Source organism: Vombatus ursinus, unplaced genomic scaffold (genome assembly GCF_900497805.2).
Source record: "Vombatus ursinus unplaced genomic scaffold, bare-nosed wombat genome assembly UNPS02014818.1, whole genome shotgun sequence".
NCBI lineage: Eukaryota > Metazoa > Chordata > Mammalia > Diprotodontia > Vombatidae > Vombatus > Vombatus ursinus.
This window is the reverse complement of record NW_020954596.1, coordinates 60,775-83,106: the sequence shown is the minus strand read 5'-3', so window position 1 is coordinate 83,106 and position 22,332 is coordinate 60,775. Positions and strand designations below refer to the sequence as shown.

The window sequence follows — 22,332 nt, the reverse complement described above, 5'->3', positions numbered from 1 at the left end:
ATTTGGGGACCAGTAATTGAATCTCAACAGCAAAGATGTGGAAACCAACTAGTGAATTGTAAATGTTCATTCTAGTACTGGCCCAACTATCTATTTCAATAAACATGCATAGGAGAGTTATCCAACATTTTATTTTAGTTGTGATTGTCTTATATGGTTCCCGTGGAATGATGGTATAGGCATAGTAGGGTCACTATAATGAAGGGAAAGGTGTTCTCTGCCCTGGGATGTGGAGTCTGATTATATTCCACTCTCTGGTTAACAAATCACTCACACTTCTACACCAGAAGGGAATCACAAAACTGGAGGATGCGGGCATCGATCCTGCTACCTCTCGCATGCTAAGCGAGCGCTCTACCATTTGAGCTAATCCCCCACCTGACAAAGGCTCCCAAAAGGTATGTCTTCTCCTAATACTTGTGAAGTAGGTGGGGGAAACATGGTTGTAGTGTATAAGAGGTAAATCTTTCCAAGGCAAAAAAAAAAAAAAGAAAAAAGAAAAAAGAAAAGCAGAAGCCTGGGGAGGAACAAACTAATGTTGGGCCTGATCTTTGAGGCTTGTCCTCCAATAATTTTCCCCTTTCTTTCTCAGGGCCTTTCTCTTTGCCCCTAACCAACAAGAGAAACAGAATAGAGGCAGAGAGCTGAGAGTCACCATGGATTTGGGTGGGGAGGATTTCAATGTGTCTTACAATATGGTATAAGGATGTCTTGTCTCCTTCTTGGCCTTAAAGTTTTAGTCATCATAAAAACACCACCTCCCCCCCCCCATCCACCCCCCCCCAAAAAAGAAACTATCACAAAACACAATAGTGATACAGAAAAGTAAAAAGATTTGGGACAAATAATTGAATCTCAACAGCAAAGACAGAAACAAACCAGTGAACTATCAAAGTTCATTAGAGTACTGGCCCAGCTAAGCTATTTCAATGGGCAAGGAGTGTGTTGTATGTATTTTCTCTCTGAAGTTTGACCATCTTACACAGTTCTCGGCAAAGAGTTCCAGCAGGATGATTGGGGCAAAGTGACCTACTTCTTGAGGAATCAGGCATTCTGTCAAGTCCTGACTGGCACTGCTACTGTGTGAATGAAGGGGAAGGTGCTCTAGAAACTAAAGTCTCGGCCCAGTAGGAGAGCTACTCACTGCCAAGTGTGAAAGAAATCAAAACTGGAGGATGCGGGCATTGATCCCACTACCTCTCGCATGCTAAGCGAGCACTCTACCATTTGAGCTAATCCCCCTACCCGACTGAAATACTTCAAACTCTATGTCAATAGGTTCATAGATGGCAACTTCGCCAGTATCTGCAAGTGGAGAAGGGGGAAGTAGAGAAGTAAGGTTGTGTTTCATAAAAGGTAAGCCTTCCTGAGAGAAACCCAAACAAGAACAGGAGTTTGGGGAGAAAAAGCCCAGTGATGGGCCTTCACCCAAGTCAGAGAAGAACAGAGGACAAATTAGAAAGCTTAGTTATACTCTGAAGACAGTGGAGGAAGGAGGCCAAGTAGGGTAAGGGCTCCAGGTTCCCATTACCCTAATCTCCAGGCAACTGAATAGATCTTGGCAAAGGCCTGTTTCTAGGGATTTTTCCTCAAACTTCAGACACATCTCTGGGTCTATTTCTGGGGTGGTAATAACATTAAGGCTAGCCTGCCCCACTTTCTCTGATGCCCTGCTTTCTTAAGACTCTGCTCTCTCCCTGCACATCACTGAAGGGGAATTTCACTTGGGGGCTCTGCCTCTTCTCCATGCCCCCACCACTACTGTTCTGGGTTTAGAATCAGAAACTTAAGGAAAACAGAAGAGTTCCTCTGAGGCAGATCTCTAGTAATAATTCCCAGAATTTGAACAACTGTGGTAGTGACAGTGTAGGCCTACTCCAGTACCTGCAGGGTTCTCTATCAGCCCTTAAGGTGAATCAAACTTTGGCACCTTGTGTCAAAATGTTTGGGGGCACCTTTATACAACCCTGAAGCATGTAAGGAACATGATAAAGTGTCTTATAGGGAAGAAAGGAGAAATTGAGGGTGAAGAAAGGAAAGGGAGCTGTGTGACCCTGGGCAAGTCACTTAACCCCAACTGCCTAAGCAAAAAAAAAAAAAAAGAAAGAAAGAAAAGAAAGGAAAGGGAAATCCTCTGGGACAGAGCTCTTTCAATAAACGATCATCCTAAGAAAGAGTCTCAGAGACATCCAGACAAAAAAGCTCAATGAGGTCAGTAACAATTCATAAAACCTCTCCAACACTGCTCCAATACTAGTCTGCATCCGAGAGCTCAGGGAGTTGCAGTAGGAGTCAGTTGAACCTCTTTGCCCTTCCTAGGCTACAAAGCTTGTTTGGCTGAGCACCTCTGTTCCTCTCAGGGTCAGTTTCTCTCTTTATCCTTCCCTCTTCCACCTCCTACCTGTGGCATGATTGTCTTTGGGTGCTTTGAAGAATGAATCTACTCCCTTTTGCTCCTTTACATATCATATGATAAGGTGCCCAGACCTGGACTCCTTTTGACAAGAGGAGTCCCTAATGTCTGAACTGTTGGACAAGAGCCTGATAGTGGTGCATCCTTTGCTCAATGTTTCTTGTCCTGCTACATTCTCTAAATCGAAGCTCTGATGGTGCCTCAAACTCAACATATCCAAAACTAAGTCCATTTTCTTTCTCCCTAGTCCTGCTGCTCCTTCTCCTCTCACTCCTTCTGTCCATGGCAACACCCATTCAATTACTTAGTGACTGGAACTGATAATGGAGTTATCTTTTGGCCTTTCTTCTCCCTCACCTCTTATATCCTACTAGTTACCAGGTCCTACAGAAGTTGTAGGTGTGCTTTAAAGTGGGTGAAATCAGCTCCATTTTTTCGATTTTCTCCAACAATGCTCAGAAGCAGTAAAGGAATACTGGGCGAATCATGTGACTGGCTTGCCCAGGGATAAGACTTGCCATATTTGGAGTGCCAGAAAGTCAGAGGAACAAGGAGGTTTTAGGGGAGTTCCTTGCTGCTCTTTGTCCTTTGTTCTTGAAAAGAATCATGACATCAGAGAGGTGATGCCAAGACATGCAAGTGAATTAGATTTAAGTGAGGGAGGGCTGTGCAAAGTCACCTTGGTCAAGGCTGGTTGTTTGTAAGCACGTGAAATTTTTTTGATAATATTTTATTTTTTCTCAATTACATGTAAAAAGAATTTTAACATTCATTTAAAAAAATTTGAGCTCGAAATTCTCTCCCTACCTTCCTCCCCTATCCCCTTACTGAGAATGCAAATAATTTGATATAAGTTATACATGTGCAATCATGGAAAACATATTTCCATTTTAGTCATGTGAAAGAAGACACAGACCAAAAAGAAAAAAAAATGATAGAAAATAAAGAAAGTGAAAAATAGTAAGCTTCCATCTGCATTCTGACTCCCTCAGGTCTTTCTCTGGAAGTGAATAGCATTTTTCATCATGAGTCCTTTGAAAGTGTTTTGGATCATTATATTCCTGGGAAGAGCTAAATTATTCACAGTTGATCATCACACAATATTGCTGTTACTGTTCTCTTAGTTCTGTTCACTTTGCTTTGCATTAGTTCATGTAAGACTTTTTAGGTTTTTCTGAAATCCTCCTGCTCATCATTTCTTATAGCACAATAGTATCCCATTACAGTCATACACCACAACTTATTTAGTCATTTGCCAATTGATGGACATCCCCTCAATTTCCAATTCTTTGCCACCACAAAAAAACCTGCTATAAATTCTTCTATACAAATAGGTCCTTTTCCCTTTTTTAAAAAATCTCTTTGGGATGCAGACCTGTGAGGGACTGTCTGATGTTGGCATCTACCAGGTTGGGCGCTGTGGCAAGAGTAGGGTAAGATCTGGGTATTTTGGAAGTCGAGGCAGGGGCTGTGGTAGGCAGAGTCATGGTGAACTGGGATGGGCTGGATACGGAGAAGCCCTGAGGCAGTGGGCAGTGCTATGTGAGATAAGCTGGGTGCAAGGAAGTAGCCGGAGCTTGAGCTCCTGAGGCAAGGGGCGGTGCCACGTGGGAGTGGGACGGCAGAGGACTGAGTTCCCTTTGCTTAGTCCCCTCCCTACATGCAACGTCATCCCCAGATGCCTCTTGTGACCTTCCTGACTTCCTGGGTCCCTTTGTGCAGCACTGACCCTAGACCTCTCCTCCCAGTGTCTGAGTCTGACTTCCTAGGTCACATACTCTGTCTATGCGCTAATCCCAGATGGCTCCTCCCTGTATCCGGTCCTAGCCTCCTACGTCACTCCCTCCCCCTTGGTGTGCTAAACTCAGACAGCCCCTTCCGGTATCTGACCCTACAATCATTGGCTAGTAAGCGGGCTGGGGAGGAGGGGCTAGGTAGGTATTTAGGAACGAACGTAGTCAGATCACGCGCTCACTCTCTCCTGGCTCCTGTTCTGTTGCTCTGGCCTTGCTGCTTGGGCTTGCTGTGATGGCCTCTGAATAAAGCTCTGGTGTTGGCGCCTCCCGATGGCTCGTCTCTGTGTGTTTATCCGGTTGAGGACCGAAGACTCGGAAGTGAGTATGACTCTGGTAGCGTGCTCCTTATAGGAGGAGAGGGTACCGGCGTGAGGCCGGCAGAAGGTCGGCGTGCGGCCAGTGCACAGACCTAGTAGTGGTATTGCTTGCTCAAAGGATACAGGTTTTATAGCCCTTTGGGCATAATTCCAAATTACTCTCCAGAATGTTTGGATCTATCACAACTCCACCAACAGTGTATTAGTGTCCCAATTTTCCCATATCCCTTCCAACAATAATCTCATTTTCCTTTTCTGTTTTATTAGCCAGTCTAATAGGTGTGAGGTGGTACTGATGAGGTCTAGAGGTGAGGGGTCCTGGAATCCCAAAATCACGACACATGGGCCTTGCTCAAAAGAATTTGACCCAAGCCTTCTTTCAGCCAAAAACAAGGTTTATTGAATATTCACCATATTAGCTTGATTCTTAAGGAATCTGAGCATCTGTGGGCTATTGGCTAGATTGTGAAAATCTGCACAGTGACTAGATTATAAGAGTCCCAGCAGTTGCTAGATTATAAGAATCTAAACAGTAGCTAGATTATAAGAATCTAAGCAGTGGCTAGATTTTAGGAATCTGAGCATCTTAATGGAGACAAGATGGACTTTATATATAGAAAGACTATGGGAGGGATCCAGGAATGACCAGTAAACTGGGGTGAACAGAAGTCCTGGGACCTGGACCTCTTGGCCAAGGGAAAATGGAGCCTAGCTTGGATTAAGGGTGGGAAAGTAAGACAAAGGAAGGTCAGGCTAGATTAACAGAATTGGAAGATTGGGTATAGCCACAATGAAAAACCAGTTGATGGGATTATACCCTCGGGCGAATGCCAGAGATTTGGTCAAGTGGGAAAGTCCAGGGTTTTTCCTTTCTGGATCCCAACCCCATTAGTACTGTTGAGGTTCAGGGGTTTATGGATGCTGGGACCCTGAAATATCAAGAGCAAGTGATTCAGGTTGTGCCAAATGAATTCTACCCAAGCCTTCTTTCAGCCAATGACAAGGTTTATTAGAACATCAATGGAGGGGTGGGTGTGGGAGAGATTTTAAGAATCCACCATATTGGTCAGACTCTTAAGGAATCTAAGCATTTGTACACTAATGCAAGCAGGCCACATTTTAAGAATCTGAGCATTTTAATGGAGACAAGATGGACTTTACATACAGAAAGACTGTCGGAAGGATCTAGGAGTGGCCAAGTAGTTTGGGGTGACTGGAGGAGGGATCTAAGGAGGATCTGGATAGAAGTGGCCAGTAAACTGGGGTGAACAGAAAGCCAAGGACCTGGGCCACATAGTCAAGGGAGAATGGAGTCTAGATAGGATTAAGGGTGGGAAGTGGCCAGGGGAAATCAGGAGGTAACAGAATGGAATTAGGAGATTGGGCAATAGCCACAATGAAAGGCCAGTTAAGTGAATTACAGCCTCAGGGAATTGCCAGAGATTTGGGAAAACCGGGGTTTTTCTTTTTGGGGTCCAGATCTCAAAGACCTGGTATTTTCCTTTTAGGGGTTCAGATCCCATCCCCATTAGTACCTCAGAGTTGTTTTAATTTGCATTTCTCTAATCAATAGTGATTTAAAGCATTTTTTTTCATATGACTACAGATAGCTTTGATTTCTTTATCTGAAAACTGCCTGTTCATGCCCTTTGAACATTTGTCAATTGGGGAATGACTTGTATTTTTATCAATTTGACTCTGTTCTTTATATATATGAGAAACACGGCCTTTATCAGAGACAATTTCTGTGGAAAAAAAATCCCAACTTTGCGCTTTCTTTCTAAACTTGGTTGCACTGGTTTTGCTTGTGGAAAATCTTTTAAATTTAATATAGTCAAAATTATCCATTTTACATTTTGTAATGCTCTCTCTTGTTTGGTCACAAATTTTTTCCATCTCCATAGATCTGTATAGGCAAGTGAAATTAAGTTAAATTGAATTTTCTCTTTTGTTTACCTGAATGCAATTCAGGAGCACCAAGAAAGAGGTGGACAGGCTTGAACTCATGCACTAAGCATGTCCCATCCGTGAACTATAACATAACTTGTACTGTGATTTACTAAAATAGTGAATCTCCCCTGGACTAGTGTTAGTAGAAGTAAATAAGATTTTGTTGTTATTGTGTTGTTGTATTGTGTTGTGTTTGTTTAAGCCTCTGGATCTTTTGGATGAGTAATCACAGGCTTGTCCAACTTTTGTTGGATCCCTAGTACATTTGAGGGTTGTTGAGTGGAAGGGAGAGGGAGAACAGAGATTAGATGGCTTTCATCCACGTAGCTGATGAGGATGGAATCTGGACCCCAAAAAATAAAACCCTGGACTTTCCCATGTGGCCAAATCTCTGGCATTAGCCTGAGTCTATAATCCCATCAACTGGCCTTTCATTGTGGCTATGCCCAATCTCCCAATTCTCTCTTACCCTTAACCTAGCCTAGCCCTCCCTTTTCTTACCTCCTTATGGCCCCCAGCCACTTCCCACCCTTAATCCTAGCTAGGCTCCATTGCTTGGCCAAGTGGTCCAGATCCCTGGAGTTCCATTACCTCTTGGTAATGGACTACTTGGCCACTCCTAGATCTCTCCCACTGTCTTTTTGTATATAAGGTCTATCTTGTCTCCATTAAGGTGCTCTGATTCTTAAAATCTAGCCAAATGCTGAGATTCTTAAGATCCAGCCACTGCTTGGATTCTTAAGATCTGACCAGCTCACATTAGTGATACAAATGCTTAGGGTCCTTAAGAGTCTGCCCAATGTGATGGATGTTCTAATAAACCTTCTCTTTGCTGAAAGAAAGCTTGGGTCAAATTCATTTGGGCAGGACCTGTGTGTCATGATTTCAGGGTTCCAGCACCCTTAAACCCCTAAACCTCAACATAACCATGATTTCTCAATCTTTTTGCTGTTTGACAGGTCATATTCCAATTTACAGACTACAGCAGTTGGTCAGTACCTGTTATATTTTGTGTGTGGTGTTATTGTGAGGAAATAATTTTACAAAGTTAAAGGGGCTACATAAATGTGAATTGGTATTATTTCCAAGTGATGAAGCAATTCTACCTTTCCATGTTCTTTAAGAATTCTTCAGGGGAAAAGTACAATTATGAGATTTTAAGTCAAGTATGTAAAGCAGTAATAAACACTATCCCACAATAGTATTTGTGCTTAATGTGATTCTGGAAATCATTAGAAATGTCATTAGGCTTAAATGGAATTTCACAGAGGTACTACTATCATTAAATATACAATGTCAATCTTGGAAAAGAATTCACAGCTAATTTACAACTAACTGCTCCATGTCTTATGCAGGAAACTGTTCATGGCATAACCCACGCCTCTCACCCAGGTTCTTCTTCAACTCAATTCACGAGAAACTCCTTCCCTTTAAGATAACCTAATTTGTTTGATCACTCTTATTTAAGAGAAGTTATTCCAGAATCCTTGGACAGATTTCAAATATGTGCAGTGGGGAAGGGACTGTGACTCCCACCCTAAACAATCAGCCATACCATTGCACCATCAACCAGCCTCACCAGAATCACTGAGGAGAAATTGACCTCAAGTACAAGGAAGCTAAGAGTTACAGCCTAACCTCCTTTAACCAAAATGATAGTGATGTAAAAGCAAACAGTGCCCTAAAAGCTAAAAGCTTTTTAAAGAAACAAATTTTAATTAAGGGTTGTTTTTCCAGCACCTTGTGAGGCCCCTCCTGAACTTGAGGGCATCCTATAGTCAGTCTTGTCTTGAGATATCATAAAACTTCCCCCCAATCCTGGACCACAAAAATTCCTTGTCCCCCTCATCCTGAGTCATAAAATTTCCCATCTTCATTATTCTGGGTCCCCTATCCTGTCATTCATCTTCCTCATCCTGTGTCATGGCAACTCCTCCCCTTATCTTGCAAGATAAAACAGACCCCTATGCCTTTGTAAGTTGCTAATACTCTTTCCAGGACTAGCCCCTGCTTTTGCATCAATAAAGCTTCCAATGATTATGGAGAAGGTCTAAGTGAATTCTTTTACTAAGCTATCTGTCCCAACTCTAAACCTCAACAATAGTGAGAGGCAGAGGATGCTATGATTGTGATATTGGACTATGTGACAGGCTCAATATAAGCCAGACAGAAAGATTAGGGGTCCACTGCCAAGTGTGCTGGAGACAGAACCCAGTAAATTCTACAATCCTTTCCACTGCCTCTTCCCACTACCCTCTTCATCTGACTCCAGGGAAAGATGGATCTGCATGACCAATTCTCGTTTCTTAAGAGTCTGGTTGCTTTTATATTCCCAGTTGCTCAAAAGAAACTGTTTTTTCCCCCAAGTCCCCTTTGGAGGTGTTAATGTACTGAATAGTATGGGGGAATGGTAGGGGTTTTGGAGCATGCCATAGATAGCTGCATACTGAGTTGTTTGCATATTTTAAGGGCTATCACTTGGAAGAGAAATTCGACTTTGGCTTTAGTCCAGAGATTAGAATGACTAGCTATGGGTGGAAGTTTTGAAGAGACAAATTTAAGCTGGATGTGAGGGAAAACTTGCTAATAATTAGGGCTGTGAATTACAGCAAATGATGCATCCTGGAAGTTTGTGTACTAGTGTTTTCTGCATTTAAAGTTCATTACCTTTCTGGCAGAAGTGTGGCATATTTCTTCTTCAGTCATCTAGATTTGTGGTTTATCATTTTATTGATCAGTTCTAAAACTTTTCAATGTTGTGTCAATCCCTGGAAAACTCTGGGACCCCTACCCTGTTCTAATTAGCAATTTTTAATCATCCACTACTCCCAAGGTCAACTCCTGGGAATCATTGCTGCAATCAGCAGCTTCTAACTGCCCCTGTTCCCGGACAGATATAGCTCCAAGGACACTTCTGCAACCCCTCTCTTCCTGCAGTTCAGCTATTCTGTGACCCAGGCAAGGTCATCGGCCTGCTTCTGTTGGCTAGAAGCAGCCTAAACCGATACTGTGGATTTTCTGGGAATGTGCTATCACCCTGCAGTAAATAACTTGTGACCATCCCCCCCCACGCCACTCCCTCCACACATTCTACCTATCGACCTAGCCTCTCCTCCTGAGTGTTTATAATTTCTAGTTACAACTCCCCTCAATGAACTTCCCTGTCTGAGTAAGACAGTAGTTGGTCCGGACTGTAATTCTCTAAGCTTCAATAAATGCCTTATTTTATTTAATGATTAACTTGTCGATCTGATTTTTATACTGGTTTAACAGCTGGTTTTCTCTATAATGTTATCATTGAATAAATTCTTCACTGCACTCGGCGTCAGTTCGTAAAGGTCTCACCAATTTTCCTCTGTGATGGCCCATTTGGTCGTTTCCTCTGGCTTAATAACAGTTCATGACATGCATGTACCACAATGTGTTTCCCAACAAGAGGACCCCCCTGTAGTTTTCAGCTTTTAGCTACCACCTAACTCCTCAGGTACTTTTTAACAGTCGATCACCTACTCTTCTTTCTGTTTCTGGAGGATTACTTTTCCCCAAGATTTCTGTTTCCCTCAATGGTTTTCTCTGTCTTCTGCCCTCTTTTCTTTGGCCGCTTGTCCTGCACTCTCTATAGTGGATGTCAGAGACAGAAATCCCAGTCAGAAAAAGGAATGTGAAAGAGAAGTGGGAGGATGAAAGCCAGTGGAGGAGATCTAGAAAAGCATCGTAATTCGTAGGTCAGGAGACAAAGAAAGGGCGAGATTGTAAAGATTTAGGGGACGTTAACATTACGGAGAAGTGAGAATGGAATGGGAGGCAAGTGAGAAAGAAAAGCCGGTAAGTGAGACTGGGAAAGCAATTGCCACTTCCTTAAAAACTAGTAAACTAAAACGAATACGTCCCTGGGTGGGATCGAACCACCAACCTTTCGGTTAACAGCCGAACGCGCTAACCGATTGCGCCACAGAGACCTTACTCTTGGAGGTTTCGTAGGACACTTAATAGGGGATTCTTTCACCTACCCTTTAAAAAAAAAAAAGAGGATGGCAAAGTATCTCTAACGTCTACTAACTTCAGGGTCATAATTTTGAATAAACATAAGCCCTAAAACACTAAGAAGGAATTTCAATTCCTCCCAACAGACATGACTCCCTGTCTGAGAACCCAGGACACAACAAACCAGTCACAAGAATACTTATTCCTACATTTTTTTTTTCAGAAGAAAACGACCAGTCTCTCTTCATCCTTTTTTATTCCCTTCCTCCTGGAGCTTGGGCATAATTAGCTTCAAGATGCTTCCCCACCCACTGAAACAGACCCAGTGCTTGATGCTGGGAGGTGAGCTGTTTGGAATTTTTTCCTGCTTTGACCAAAAGTGAAGGAAGAAGAATCTCAGGCGGAAAGATTTGAATTTTGCCTCTTTCTATGACTTTTTTTTTTTCTGAACGTGAGCTTGTTTCAGGTACTTTGGGTACTTGCAGTCCTAATGGAAACCCCATTCTCAGGACATTTTGGGGAACAAGATTCCAGTTTTTGCCACGATCAGTTCTGCTAAGGTAGAACTTTACGTCGTCTCTGTGGCGCAATCGGTTAGCGCGTTCGGCTGTTAACCGAAAGGTTGGTGGTTCGAGCCCACCCAGGGACGAGTAGTTTTCTAAAAGCTGTATAAAGATAAAAGGTTCATCTCAGGGCAGGATTTTCTTGGAAAATTCAGTTCAACCCTCCAACTAATTTCTCCTGACCTGAGGCACTCTGGAGATATAAAGCCGATTCTTAGTATATGTAAGGCCACCGTTCGATAGCTACAACTGCATTTGCTTTTGATCTCTTGTTTGTTTTTCAATATTTATCATTGGGTTTCCCTATAACCATTTCTGAGTGCTAAGAGACTCTTCCATAAAACGGTAACGAATGGCCCAGCATTTAGGAATAGAAAAGGAGAGAGAAAATTCTTTGGTCATTGGGATCTAAATGATATTGATGTATCTTCAAGTAATACCACTCGCTCTAGCGCCTGAAAAAAACGGATTAGAACTTAATTAAGGAAATTAGCGACAGCTTACGTATTGTCGGGGATGTAGCTCAGTAGTAGAGCGCACGCTTTGCATGTGTGAGGCCCCGGGTTCGATCCCCGGCATCTCCAGTTTTTCTAGGGAGGTGTTTCGGCTCCAGCTTGTCTCTTCCATGGAGTTCTCTTTCTCAAGGCTCTCTTTACTTTTGCACATCAATTCCCATCTTGATTTTCCTCACCCAGGGCTATTTCTCCTACCCACTGCTTGGGATTTTGAATTATTAACATTTTAGGAATGTCCAAAACAAAAGGTTGCCCCAAAAAAGCACAATGTCACTCTCTGCTACAATGAGAGTCCTTTGGAGAAGTGTAGGCCCTCATGTAGTCAACGAGACAGCCAGGCGAAGACTTCTGCAGACAGATGAGAAAACCCCCCTCCTAAACCCGCTCTCTCTCACACTCTCAAGAAGTCAGTCAGATGAAAAATATCATGCTTTCCCCTTTGGGTCAACAGTGTCATTTTGTTGCCCTCTTCCCCAACCCCGAGGTCTTTCTTTTCCCTGCAGCGGACCTCACTTGTGCCTACTTCCATTCTTGCTTCTTAGGGTTGAATGTCCAACCTTGTGGTTCAGAGGAAGAGGACACTGATAACACCCTCAGGCCCTACCTCTCTGATGCGGCTTTGGGAATTAAAACTGGAGGATGCGGGCATCGATCCCGCTACCTCTCACATGCTAAGCGAGCGCTCTACCATTTGAGCTAATCCCCCACCACGATAACGTAGTTTACAAGCCACATCTAACAAGAATCCAGAAGCCCGTATTTAAGCAGATGACAGAGTAGGGCTATTACCAAATGGCCAATCCTTGAGACGATTCCTGTTTAAAAAAAAAATTAAACACCATTTACATCAAATTCACCCGCGATTCACCCACATATCTCCCCCTTTTCAAGGTGAAATGTACTCACGAGTGAAAGGGCTGCCTACCTTTAGTGCGCCTGTTGACGGAGAGGCTCATGTAGGCGATGGAGGGAGAATCGATTATGCCGCTAGGCGCCTGGCAGTTCGTACTTCTTACTCTTCTCTTTCCCCAAAAGACGCACCCAGGCCCTCAACTCCACAAACCGTGCTTATATAATCTCTTTAAGAACCTATAGGTTCTTATAGCGCTCTTCCATCCAGACCGTGTTTCACTCGGAGATAGGCAAAGTCAACATACTTTTTTTACATAGCTGGGAATGAAAACTGGAGGATGCGGGTATCGATCCCGCTACCTCTCGCATGCTAAGCGAGCGCTCTACCATTTGAGCTAATCCCCCGTCCTAAAAATGACGAGCATTTCCTCATAAAAATCTAGAAGGCCACAAACCTTAGTGCTGGATCCTATCTGACGCTGAGAATTCAAGGCCAAATTAGAGCTCGATTCCTTTTGACGGCTGCGGGAGACCAGAAACAGCAGGGAAAAGAAGCAGGGAGGAAAGCGTTGGGAGAAGCAAGTGCAAGCGCGGCCAGTAGGCCGACTTGAAAGGAAAGACTGGGTAGGAGGCTGACCTTTTGAGTACTCTTCCTCAAGAATCTGTGAGGAATCCTTGGGAAACGCTACCTCCAGTTTGAATTGCCTGTAATCCATTCCCAGGGAAGATCGGTCAAAGATCAAAGGAGACACTTCTCTGAGTTCAAGGGGCTGGGCCGTCTGAAAAAGCGCTCAACTTACATGAATGGAGACAGGTAGGAAAGAGTTCTCGAAAGGTCAGCCTCCTACCCAGTCTTTACTTTCAAGTCGGCCTACCAGCTGCGCTTACACTTACTCCTCCCAGCCCCTCAGAATCAAGCGTTGGGGTATGCCAGAGAAGAGATAAGGGGTGCTTGCGATGGTGAGGTTAAAAGGGACACACATACTGGATCAGCCAAAAAGAGATTCCTAATGGTCACAAGAATATTTGAAGATTTTCGGCAATTTTCTCAAAGTCCTCCTTCGATATTTTTTTTCAGCACACCTATAATAAAGAAAAGAATACCAACATTTGCATGGACCATAGCATACTTGACTTTAAGGTTCAAGAGTGAAGGTGTCTGAGTGGTGACCAGTTCCTTGATTGGTCAGTTCACTAGTGACTATCTTCACTTTATGATTCATTTTTCTTCCCTAGACGACCTCTTATAGAGGCAGTGAGTCCCTACAGGACAGTCAGCTATTGGAAACTTACTATTCAGAGTCCGCTTCAGAAACAGCCTAGCAAGTCCCCTCTCAATCTATCATGCAATTTCTCTCACATTAAGAGTATGAATTCCAGAAGAGTCACTTGTCTGAGTTGATTAGTACAGGGAGTTCCCTACACCCACAAAAATCACAGGTCTTTTCCAAAACAAAATAATTTCTTCACTGCTGGAACTCAGATTAAAGAGAAGGCATTGCAATCTCTTCATGCATAATAGCAATTGTCAAGTCGTTCGAGAAATGTATGTTTAACAAATTAGAGAAACTTTTGCTTATCACTCTCTCTATCTCAACTTCTACTCACATCCTACTGTCCTGGGTTTAAATAACCATCAATGTTAGTGACTCTATTTATTAACAGTGGAACAAGCAATACAACAGACATAAATATTTATTTCCCCTGTATCAGCTGTGCGAAAGGTCACAAAGCCACTTTCAACCATTTCTTCTCTTCATTTCTGGAAGGACAGCCCCACCATTCAATTCTGCCTTGCGCTAATTCTAGTCTCCTCCCAAGAATTCTTTTAATCCCGATAAGAGTTAACTTGGTTCTCTGAGGATATAACCTCTCACAGTCTATTTTCTTTTTCTTATCTTCATAGTGGACGAAGAAGCATATCTGCTTCCCTTCCGATGCTGAAAGTTTATGATTGTGTGAAATGGGAGTAGGGGAGACAACCAGAAGGAAAGAGGAGGGAAGTGCTTCCAGGTTTGAGATTGTGTTTTTGCTTCCGGCTTCCTCAGCCACTGGGAAAGAATAGGAATTTGAATTAGAGATGATTCACAAGTGAAAGTGGAAAGCTTCCTTGCATGGCTTAACAATGTCTCCTCTACAGGAAACAGCAAAGAAAAGAGCAATGCTTTTTTTACTCTCGATTCAAAAGCATCTCTTCGCGTCGGCTCCGTGGCTTAGTTGGTTAAAGCGCCTGTCTAGTAAACAGGAGATCCTGGGTTCGAATCCCAGCGGGGCCTTAGTTTTTGCCCCTTACTTCGGTTCTTCCTCTCTCAATTCTATTCCTTGATACAACCCCACATCTGTGAAATACCTGCTGCAAGACCTACTGGTCCCTTAGCTAAATTTCGAAAAACAGCAGTTCATTCATATCCCTTCCCAAGCCGTCCCTCTCCTGTTGGTCACAACTTCTCATTTCGTGGTCTGACAGAGTACATCTGTTCGTCCTAGTCTCTCCTTTTACCCGCAGTTTTTCTCTCGTGCTCCAGCTTGGCCCATTTGTGCTGGTTCTGGAAAAGGGGGGCGGGGGTGGGAATCCTCCCCGCTGCTTTTAGACCCCTTTGAAATTTGGAGATCCTTTAAAGATAGCGTTTGGTCACCCGGGACATTTATGCAAGAAGTCCCATTTCTCTTGGTTCTTAAGCATACAGGGCAGATAGTGCACTTTCCTCATATTTCCTATCAAATTCTAAACCCCTGTCACAGCTAATTCGCTTGCACTTCACCTTGATGTCCAAACGTTCCCAAAATAGACTTTGGCAGGAGATAAGGTGGTTGAGAGGTTAAGGCTACGGACTTCTAATTGTGCTCTACTCTTGTGGTTTCAGTTTCTGTGCTTGTTAAGAGTCTGAACAATGGGACCTTTTGAAAGTCAGATGACTCTGGGTTACTACAATGTTAAAGAATGTTGCTTTCAGCTTCACAGGGCTTAGATTTTTAAAATAACCTTTCAGTCCTGCTCAAAGTGCACGACAAATTGGCAGCAATTTAGGATAGATAAGTAAGGAGTTTCAAAAGAGAGGAGAGATACCAAAAGAAAGGTATCAGCCCAGGGAGGAAAGGAGAGTATTTAGAATGCAACAGCAGACTTAAAAGAAAACTTTCTCTCAGGTCAGGTGACAAGGGGAAATGACCAAATACTTTTACAATTGTGAAAGAATTCCTTTTAGACAAAACTACCAGGTCTCATGCAAGAACAAGTAGTAGTTACTACATTTGGATAAGATCTTCCATTTTACTGTGTCCTTGCATAGTTTCTTATACTTAATTTGTCCTTCAAAAGGCGTTGGCGACTTTCTAATATTAGCCCACCAGGTAGGTAGTTCATCAAAGTGTGAAATTATTGTGGTTCTTAATGTCCCCCAAGATAATCTATCCCTCTGGTGGTAATTCTGATTTTACTTGGGGCATCTCCAGAAAGAGAACCTCTTATCACTCTGGAAAGGCTATTTCACTTTTGGATGGCTCCATTGTTAGGAAATTGTTTATTACACCAGGCCTAAATTGTCACTTTAAATTTTCCAAGCCACTTAAAAGTAGACAAATTGATGTGGCTGGTCAGTTTCAAGTCATTTGCCTAAGCAGGTAAGGTTAAAGAAAGTGACTGGTCTCAATTCCTTTTTAAGGTCCAGAGAAAGTAGACCCTCATCTCCTTGTCCCATAGAGATTAGAGTGGAAATGCTGAAGTTGTGGGCATAAAAATACTCAAGGCCCCGCTGGGATTTGAACCCAGGATCTCCTGTTTACTAGACAGGCGCTTTAACCAACTAAGCCACAGAGCCATCATGCTAGCTGCTGTTACATCAACAGGAAAAAAAATCCAACCACACACATCTCTGTTGATGTTCGATATATAGAAGTACAGGAGATGTTAGGTCTTTTTCTTATGTTTCATCCCTAGAACAGATTCCTATTCCATCCCTATTGCTCAGGAAGTCAAATCAAATATAGTCTCAAACTCGGAAACACCTTTCCATCTGATTGTCTCTCCTGGTCCCACTTTACATGACCATAAATTCTCAGCATCCGAAGGGACAGCACAGAGAAGATGCTTCATCCAGTAGCTGAGTGAAAGTCCCCCAAACAGCACGTCTGGCCAGCAAAGGCACAGACAAGGCACTTAAGAAATAACATGCCATGAATTCAATTAAACCTTCAGGTATGGGGAACTCAGGATCTGCCCTTTCTATTTTGAGGCAACTTTATGCATTTTCCCCCTTCTATCTTGTCAGATTCAAACTCCCTGAAAAACTAACAAGCTCTGTTAAAAAAAAAAAAAAAAGCACTGAGTCAGCACAATGTCTAGCACATAGTATGTATTATTGCTTATAGGTGGCTTAATGGATAGAGTGCTGGGCCTGGAATCAGGAAGAACTGAGTTCAAATTCAGCCTCAGGCAGTTATTAGCCATGTGACTCTGGGCCAGTCCCTTAACCTCCGTTTGCCCCACTTCCCTCATCTATAAAATGGTGATGATGATGATGATGATGATTGATGATGATGATGATGATGATGATAGCACCTACATTCCCGGGGTGTTGTGAGGCTCAAATGAGATAATAATTGTAAAGTGATAAGCAAAGTGCCTGACACTAGGGTAAGCCCAATATAAACTGTTAGCTATTTATTATTCTCTTTCCTTCCCACACCTGATGCTGCTCTCTGGGACCCAAAAATATGAATGACTTTCACCATCAAGTTACACAAGTAACATAAATTTCAATAGCTCACCCACAGAGACTGTCAATACTGTTGCTCTATCTTTAAAAGGCAACAAAAATTCGGAGTGGCTGTTTATCCGGAATCTAACCATTATTCTGGAGAGAATGTTTATATATGGTGGCTGAAGATAAAGAAAAAAGACTATGAGAGGTTCTATCTTCAGAGGACTCAATTTAACCCTTACAGTTCCAAAGAACAAGAGAATTCTTGAGAAGAGACTTGAACTGGCTAATGCAGAATTGAATTGTGGGACTGTCTTTTCAGAAATGAGAAGGCAGCAGTTTGTAGATGGTTGAAAGTGACTTTGTGACCTTTGTCACAGGTGATACATGGAAAACGAGTATTTATGTCTGCTATATTGCTTGTTCCACTGTTAATAAATTGTGGAGTCACTAACGTTGATGCTTGTTTAAACCCAGGACAATAATTTGTCAGTAGAAGTTGAGATGGAGACATGAGCAAAAGTCTACAGGGAAAAGAAGTTTCTCCAGTTTATTAAACACACATTTCACACAGTACCTGGACATACCTCAAATTAAGGAGGAGGCCTTGTAGTCCTAGGGACGAATCACTCGAAATCCACCTAAGATGCTTCGTCCCCCAAGGATTCCTCACGGACTCCAGAAGAGGATTCCTAGAAAGGCTGGGCCCCCCGAAGTCAGTCATTACCTTCAAGACTACCCACGACTCTGTGTATACTTGCCCCTCCCAAAGCTTTCCTCCACCCCTGTTTTTCCTCAGGTCTCTAATCTCCCCTACCTACCACAATTCTTTTGGTTTTAGATTCTCAGAAATAGACAGGTCAAACACTATGGCGTATGGCCTTCTAAATTCAGTTAGATATAGATTGCCCCACCCTAATCAGGAAGGGGGATTAGCTCAAATGGTAGAGCGCTCGCTTAGCATGCGAGAGGTAGCGGGATCGATGCCCGCATCCTCCAATTTTGCTTCCTCCATCTCCTTACATATAGGTCATCAGACTCTTTCCTTTCCCGTTCCTCCATACTTCCAGGAGAAAGGCGGCTCGACAGGAATCAGGCCCTTAGGAACACCCTGCTTCTTCCTCCAATGTCCTTCCCAGCTTCAAGAATAGGTTATTCTATTTAGTCCTCAGCAAATGCTCCTAATGGAAATTCAGGAAGACAGAAATAAGCCGCTGGGAAGAGCGAGAGCAAAAACTTCATACGTGCTTGCCGAGGGACAATGGAATACAGGACAGAAACAAGCACTTATTAAGAGCCTACGAGGTACCAAGCACGTGCTAAGCACTTTACAAATATTATCCCTTTTGATCCTCGCAAAAACCGTTGGAGGGAGGTGCTGTTATTGTCACTGTTTCACAATCGAGGAAGACAGAAGTTGAGAGACTCCCCAGGTCCATAGAGCTAAGTAAATGTCCGAGGCCCGATTTTGAATTTTAGTCTTCTAGACTCAAGGCCCAGCACTGTATCCACTGAACCAGCCAGCGGCGCCTAATTGCTTTCGCAGTCCGTTGCCTTTAGCCATTCCGCCACCTCTTGCCTCAAGATCCTCATATACCTTTGTACTTATAAGGGCATTTTACTTCAGATGGGTGAAGTCGTTTAAGTGATCGAAAGTGATTTCCTCCTTAAAGGCAACTACACTATTTTTAACAGCGATCTTTGTGAGAATGGGCGGTTCCGAGACGTACTTCTGTATTCTGTTGGGACTAACTTGTCAACAGATTAGCTAAAATGGAAAAGCACTCGCCTATCTTAAGCGAGAATTAGCGGAATCGATGCCTGCATTCTCCAGTTTTGATTTCCTTACTTAACTCTGATCGAGACCCGAATATTGGGTGTGGGTCAGCCGACCGGTTCCCACTCCTCCCTATCAGAAGAAGAAAGGCGTCCCCGAAAGGAAAGTCCGTCTGAAGATCAATCTATCGCTTCTCCAGTGTGCTTTTTGGCTCCACCGAATCTCAGGAATGTAGAAGTGATATAACTTCCTGGGTGTCTCGACGACTTTATATAGCAACAGGAACGACATCCAGACGTGGGCAACATAATGGGTGTGCAAGTTCATCTCTCTAACCACTTATCCACCTCATCACCTAAATGTCACTCTTCCTTGCACACGTGAAGACGTTTTCCGTGGGATAAGAGGAAGTCTGCTGATGGACCACAAGTGAGTTCTCAGGAAAAAGGATCGAACCATTTGTAACCAGAAACATCACTACACAGAATAATCAGCCTCAGCGGCTTGTCGTCGTGAGACTTCCTGCTTTAGAGTCCTGGACAACGGGACACCCTGAACTCTCTGGAGGGAACCTCGCCACAGAAGCAGCTCTGTGCCGTTTACTGTTGGTATTCGACACCGAAGCATCAACATGTTGGGGGCAAGATATAATGTGTTTGACTGTAGCCGACAGACGCATACGGGCTTGGAAGGTTCTAACAGGTCAGACACAAATAGTCCGTTTGAATATTTGGGAGAGAGATGTCTCTACATTTGCGCATCTCAAGTTTCCTTTGTTCTACTGCGATTCTGCTTTGCTCAAAGACCACAGAGCCTGCTTTGATGTGAGTATGTCATGCTGGGTGGTCCTTTGCCAACTTCTCCCACGTCTCAAAATCGATACTGAAGTTCTTCAGAAGGGCCCTGAGAGGCCTTGTACCGCTTCTCCTGCCCTCTGTACAAGCGCTTGCCTTGTGCCATTTCTCCATAAAATAGTCTTTTAGGTAAACGCAAGTTTGACATTCGAGCTAGGGGGCCAGCTTTATCGAAGTTGCACTCTTTTCAGTAGAGTTTGAATGCTTGGCAGTTCAGCTCGCGAGAGGACCTCAGTGTCCCGTACCTTATAGATGGCCAGGTAATCTTCAGAACCATTCTAAGATAATTCCAATGGAAGTGGTTCAATTTTCTGGAGTGGAACTAGTATACTGTCCAGGTTTCACAGGCACACAACAATGAAGTCAGCACAACTGCTCTGTAGACCTTCAGTTTGGTATGCACCCTAATAGCTTTTCTCTCACAGGCTTTCGGAGTCTCCCAAACGCTGAGCTAGCTCTGGCAATGAGTGCCTCAATCTCACCACAGATGATGACATGGACATATGTGGAAAGTATAGTGCCAAAGTAAGTGAACTTATCCCCTAGCATTCAAAATTTCTGTAACTATTGGTTCCAAGTATCGGATGGTGCAGCAGTGCTGTTTGATGGAGAGCCTACCAGTTGAGATGAATTGTGATTCAGTGGAACTAATGAAGCTCTTTCTTGCACTGTCTTTCCTACAGTTCCTTATTTTCCTAACCCTGAGTAAGTATTCAGAGGGGAGCCGCCTGGCCCGAGAACAGCTTGATTAGAGATGGATAAGACCCAGAAATTGAGATGAATCTGGGAAAAACCGATGGAGTTACCGGGGATCGAACCCGGGGCCTCACACATGCAAAGCGTGCGCTCTACCACTGAGCTATATCCCCGAACTTAACAGTACCTTTTCGTTATATTTCCATCTGGTTCTTACCTATTTTCTCAGAAAGGATGGTGTGGGATGAGTGGTGTCTCTCAAAGAGATCCCAATACTATTTGTACTCCAACAATCAACAAATTCTTCATCTCTTTTTCTGCCCCTGAATGTACGCTCCCACATTATCTTTTTATTTTATTTATTTTTATTGTTTCTTTCACTTAGAAATGGAAAGCAATGAAGTCCTGAAGATATTTGAGCATAGGAACTTTTTTCTTTCTCTTGCAGCAGAGAGGAGAATAGGCTGGCGACGGGAAGACCTCTTGCACAGTCCAGGTCACTGTTTGCTACGGAACAAATTAGAGACTAGATTTTAGAGACTTGGCCAAGGGAGAATCCCCAAAATCTGATATGTAATTAGACATGAGAGGTGGAGGAGAGAGAAAAGTCAAAGGTCTCTTCTTTGACATCACCATTCTCCAGATTTTCCAATTCTCCCATATCTACATTATTTAGTTTTTACCTGGAATTCTCTATTTTAAAAAGCATTGACCATACCTCACCTCAAATCCCAAACCCTTTCTGTTTCAAGGACATCACACTCTCTCTATAATGTCCTCTCCCTACAGAAGGATCTTCACATTATTCACATCTCCTCTTCTCTCTCCACATTTCAATCGTTTTAAGGTTGGTTAATTGGTTGACTGGTTGGTTGGTTGGTTGTTGTCCATTCTCCCAAAATAAGATCATTACGTTGGGGCCAAGGTATGGTGTCCAACTGTGACTGATAAGACCAAAATAAGCTCAGAAGTCTCCAACACAGTTCTGGGCACAGATAATCCACACGAACATTTGTAATGGAAACATTTTATGGAGAGGCTTAGTGTATGGTGGTGCCAAAGATAGATGGTGGGGTCAGAATGAGGAGCACGAGAGAGTAGGTAGAAGTGAGAAAGGTTAGACAATGACCTCGCTTTTGAAAGGATTAAGTTTTTATTTTTGTTTTTTGAAGAGAGGGTACAACCTGATGAGTACATCATGCAGGAAAGTATTTGTGTCTCTGTAATGCAGAAGAGAAATTAGGACCAGAGATATAAATATGGGAATCACTTTAAGGAGTTGAAGCCTTGGAATGAAATTGCTGAAATGAGAAAAATTGAAGCCATCAGGATAAAGCAAAAGCAGGATAAAGCAAGATGTAGGAAAATGAATGGGGAATTCTATATTTTCTTTGCTCGGTAGTAACTACTTTCAAGAGGCTAACTCAGGTTCCTAGGTGGGCTTGAAGAGCACAAACAAATAGACTGTATCTTAAACCAAACTTGACCATTCAAATCCATGTGACGGTACAATCTCTGACAGTAGAAGGACACTTATGAAGCAAAATGCATTCAAATGTAAAACATAGAGAAACAGAACCCCCAGAATGCACCAGCATAGTAGGAGCAGTGCTCAGAAAAATCTAATTCACTTTTCCTTTGTTTCCTTTTTTGATTTAAATATTCATTTTTTATTACTTGAAAAAAAAAAAAAAAACCCTGACAAGCATCAACATGCATGAGTGTTTCCATACACGCAGAAGAAGAGTATTGTGGTCACATTCATGGATCTCTTCCCTATTGTTTTTCTTTAAAGAACATAATAAATTTAAAATCCTGGACTTAGGGTCTTTTGGATGTGTCTGGGACACTGAGAAGTGTATAGATAGGGTCACAAAGCTACAATGTGTGAAAGATAGGACACTGGAAGCAGTCT

General features: G+C 43.0%; 11 non-coding genes across 11 annotated transcripts; 4 read left to right on the top strand and 7 right to left on the bottom strand.

Annotated features, from left to right (window-relative positions):
* Positions 1-303: 303 nt before the first annotated feature.
* Positions 304-376, bottom strand: TRNAA-AGC. The gene has a single exon. It is a non-coding gene; the product is annotated as a tRNA-Ala (tRNA).
* Positions 377-1,169: 793 nt separating this feature from the next.
* TRNAA-AGC lies at positions 1,170-1,242 on the bottom strand. The gene has a single exon. It is a non-coding gene; the product is annotated as a tRNA-Ala (tRNA).
* A 9,119-nt stretch (positions 1,243-10,361) lies between these two features.
* Positions 10,362-10,435, bottom strand: TRNAN-GUU. The gene has a single exon. It is a non-coding gene; the product is annotated as a tRNA-Asn (tRNA).
* Positions 10,436-11,035: 600 nt separating this feature from the next.
* TRNAN-GUU lies at positions 11,036-11,109 on the top strand. Its single transcript has one exon. It is a non-coding gene; the product is annotated as a tRNA-Asn (tRNA).
* Positions 11,110-11,535: 426 nt separating this feature from the next.
* On the top strand, positions 11,536-11,607 carry TRNAA-UGC. Its single transcript has one exon. It is a non-coding gene; the product is annotated as a tRNA-Ala (tRNA).
* A 564-nt stretch (positions 11,608-12,171) lies between these two features.
* TRNAA-AGC lies at positions 12,172-12,244 on the bottom strand. Its single transcript has one exon. It is a non-coding gene; the product is annotated as a tRNA-Ala (tRNA).
* Positions 12,245-12,722: 478 nt separating this feature from the next.
* Positions 12,723-12,795, bottom strand: TRNAA-AGC. Its single transcript has one exon. It is a non-coding gene; the product is annotated as a tRNA-Ala (tRNA).
* A 1,797-nt stretch (positions 12,796-14,592) lies between these two features.
* TRNAT-AGU lies at positions 14,593-14,666 on the top strand. Its single transcript has one exon. It is a non-coding gene; the product is annotated as a tRNA-Thr (tRNA).
* A 1,468-nt stretch (positions 14,667-16,134) lies between these two features.
* Positions 16,135-16,208, bottom strand: TRNAT-AGU. The gene has a single exon. It is a non-coding gene; the product is annotated as a tRNA-Thr (tRNA).
* Positions 16,209-18,016: 1,808 nt separating this feature from the next.
* TRNAA-AGC lies at positions 18,017-18,089 on the top strand. The gene has a single exon. It is a non-coding gene; the product is annotated as a tRNA-Ala (tRNA).
* Positions 18,090-20,518: 2,429 nt separating this feature from the next.
* Positions 20,519-20,590, bottom strand: TRNAA-UGC. Its single transcript has one exon. It is a non-coding gene; the product is annotated as a tRNA-Ala (tRNA).
* Between the last annotated feature and the right edge of the window lie 1,742 nt (positions 20,591-22,332).